The sequence below is a fragment of the Macrobrachium nipponense genome, chromosome 32, assembly GCF_015104395.2.
Source record: "Macrobrachium nipponense isolate FS-2020 chromosome 32, ASM1510439v2, whole genome shotgun sequence".
In the NCBI taxonomy this organism is placed as follows: domain Eukaryota; kingdom Metazoa; phylum Arthropoda; class Malacostraca; order Decapoda; family Palaemonidae; genus Macrobrachium; species Macrobrachium nipponense.
The window spans coordinates 45,430,711-45,434,698 of NC_061094.1; positions in this window are offsets into that span (position 1 = coordinate 45,430,711).

The following is a 3,988-nucleotide window of genomic DNA, read 5'->3' on the forward strand; positions in this document are numbered from 1 at the left end:
GCATATAAGAGAGAGAGAGGGGCCAAGTTTATGAAATTTTACAGAATTCTCTCTCTCTCTCTCTCTCTCTCTCTCTCTCTCTCTCTCTCTCTCTCTCTCTCTTGCCTAGAAAAACTTGTATATTATGTATAGATCTCTCTCTCTCTCTTTTGCCTGGAAAAACTTGTATATTAAGTATAGATCTCTCTCTCTCTCTCTCTCTCTCTCTCTCTCTCTCTCTCTCTCTCTCTCTCTGTTAAAGAAAAGGGTGTCCGCAGAATAATTAAGGTTTATATATTTACAGTCTATTTAACATTCTGGGGATAAATGTGATGTTAGCTTTAGTGAAACTTAAATTTCACGTTTAACCATATTCATTTTCATCTTTAAGTGTTATAATAGACTCACATCAACCGTGTATTTGATGTCTAGGCCCGTCCCTTACGACGCTCCTGATTGGCTATTGATGAGCCAATCATAGGGCTGGAAACTCTCAGTCTCTCGAGAGAGTTCACATAGTCAGGATGTATGTTCCAATTCTCCTGAAAGACGTATCCCTCAGCAGAGATAGAACATACATCCTGCCTATGAGAACTCTCGAGAGAGAGACTGAGTTTCCAGCCCTGTAATTGGCTAATCAACATCCAATCAGGACCTAGACATTAAATGCACAGTTGATGTGAATCTACTATAGCTACCCAGAGAATAAAATAAAAATCGACCGAAAATGTTTACGCATTCTATTCCGAGAGATGAATTTGCATAATATGTTCTTGCATATTAGTACTTAGCTTATTCACATATTATAGATTCGAAAATCACGCCAACGGGGCGGGGTTCATTTATATTCCCATTCCTATTATTCAGTCTTGAGGCCATAAACGTATCCAAAAAAAAAGTGCTGAAAAAAATCTACAAGTTAAGATGCTCCAGTGATATGTAACTTGATTCGGTAGATGCCCGTACAAAATGTGTTGAACTATATTTGTATATATATTTTGAAGACTATTTTTCTTTAGGAAATATTATGGCAGATAAAACTGCATTCATAAAAAAAAGATCTGCGTCCTTTTCCCATTAAAAAGCGATAAGCGAACGAAACGAAAACTCATAAAGAGCAAAAGGCGATAAAAACCTACTTTAATAACCTGTAAGTTTTTATGACTTCCGACAAGTTCACCTGTCGTTCAACGCTGTCACATAATCTTCGGCCGAAGATTCGCGGTAAAATCGACGGACCTCGGGTCGTGACGTCCCACCAATTTAACATTCGGTATCCAACCAGCAAATCTCTTTTGATGATTCGTCTTTCACTTTGGGACGCCAAAGCTCTTGGCGTTTTGACGTTTCATGAGGTTTTCAGAGTGATGGAGATTCCCGAAATGTCCGTGCAGGTTTCACGGTCTGTGGATCATCTCCAGACCAACTCTCGGATGATTAAAGGTCAAATTGTTACACAAACAATTTCTCTTTAGATTTCCGTAAATTTGTATTTTTTTTATTTTTTTATTTCTGGTTTCTGTAAGTTTTGTATCTTATTTTATTTTTTGTATTTCTGATTTCTGTAAGTTTGTGAGTTTTTGTTTTTATTTATTTATGATTCTTGTAAATTTATACTTTTTTTCTTTTTTATACTTTTTTATTTTTTTATTTCTTGAGCTTGTTTTCAGCATACATGAAAATTAAAAAGCTATAGATTATCTATTATCTCTGTAGAGAATTTACTTCGTGATTTAGAAGCATATACTTTTAAATGGCTATATATTATGTTCTATCTCTATAGAAAATTTGCTTAGTGATTTGAAAGCCTATAAAGGGTTATAGATTATGCTCTATTTCTCTAGAAAGTTTACTTAGTGATTTGAAAGCATATACTTTTATCGTGCCAACGCTATTGACGGGAAATCTACCTGGAAACAAAAAACTTTTATGCCTGTCTACGTAGAAATAGCAGCTCTAGAAATCACTATCTCCATATAAAACCTGCTACCTCTAAATACGACATTGAAAAGCGTCATTTTCTTAGATACAAGGCTATAGTATTCAACGCTGTGATTTTGTCCAGTCACCAATTAATTTAAAATAAACAGGAATATCAAACTGACCCTCATCGCGACATATAGAAGCATAACATTACCTATAAATGTCATGACCTTCACTTTGTGACTGCGTAGCCTAAATTTGGTCTTCATCATGACACAACGAAGTATGACACACTAATATAGCTTTCACATTGCCCTTACCTCATCAAAGTATTAGCACGAGTATCTCTTAACCAAATGAGACTTTTATCATATTAGAAATTTATGGAGAAATGAAGTATGACACTAATATGGCTTTCACTTTGGCCTTACCTCATCAAGGTATTAGTATCTCTTAACCAAATAAGACTTTTATCTGATTAAAAAAAAATTATGGAGAAGAAAATAGCAGCATTAGAAATACTAGATATGTATCAGAATTTGCAAAGGAACTTTACCATAACTATTCCACAACATTGCAAGACTTATATATGCAATTTGCATAGCTATATATTTTTCATAACTGAATCCTATTAGTTCATGGCCCACTCACAGAAGCCTGCAAGCTCAGTGATCTGTAAGGACAGGAATTAATTGTAATTTCAAACAAGTTTAAAAACGTCCTTCACAAAAGCCTTTAATAGAACATCGAGGCGCTTTCAGGATCATCAACCCTTATTATCATAATTGCTTTGAAACTTTTATACTTACCAAGACCATTTCTTACATGCAGATTTGCAATGCAAAATATATTTGCCAAATTTCGTTAATATCAAGAATGTCGTCAAATGAATAGATCGCCAGATGGATGGAGATTATTAAACCTTTTCTGAGGTCCCTGACAAAAGCAAGTGATTAAACATTCGTATTCGTAATCAAACCTCGACACAAACGCATTAATCTGCATAAAAAACTTGTTTAAATTACCCTCCGGCGATGGGCTTTTCAAACATAAACAAACCAGTAATTCGCTGGAGGTGAAAACTAGTCAGAATTAATCGTTTACATTTAAATGCGATTAAACTAACCGGGGGCTGTAATACATTTTCGATGTGAATGAGCCTTCCTGCAAAAATAGAAACAACTGCAAATATGTATTCGAATTTTCTGGGACGCTCACACATAATTCAAGAAAGTGCATGCAGGTGATCTTGGTCAGACCATAATCAGATTTACATATATGTCCTTCATCTAACTACTCTCTCTCTCTCTCTCTCTCTCGAATACTTTATGTAGATTGCTGTAATCACGTTTCCATTTTGAAAAATATGTTGGATAGTTGCATTAAATACGAGAGGCAGGGTTTAGTCATTTGTCAAACGGTTGCTGATTGGGTGGCTTTGTGTCCGTGGTGCTGAATGGCTGAGAGAAGACACTAGAGTTGATATATATATATATATATATATATATATATATATATATATATATATATATATATATATATATATATATATAATGAGTGCATTTATATTCAGGCAGTTATTTGTTTCTGCGCAGCTGGTAAAGGATAGAGAGTTTTGTGATAGTGAACTACTCTGCTCACAGGAAAATGATACAGAGTAATTCTCAGACTAACCTGGTCACTTCAGTGTTTGGCATAAAAATGTAACTTTTTCATTAGACGTCACAGTCCATTACAGAAGATGAGTTGATGAATTTGTTTTATTACTTTTGAATTCTCTCTCAAACACTCACGCATACATTTGTATATGCAAAGCGGACAATCAAAGGCCAAAGTTATAAATCAGAATGCGTGAGATTTATTTTCGAGGCGTGTCGGACTTCCCTAATTAATGGGTCACTGTACCACCCACAGAGGTGTCCGCGTCATGACGTCATGAAACTTAATACGATTTTTATTCCGCTGCCCGTTCATAGAAGTGCCTCAGTGGCGTGATTGGTATGGTCTTGGCCTGCCACCTCGGTGACCGCGAGTTCGATTCTCGGGTATTCCACTGAGGGGTTAGAGATGTGTAATTCTGGTGATA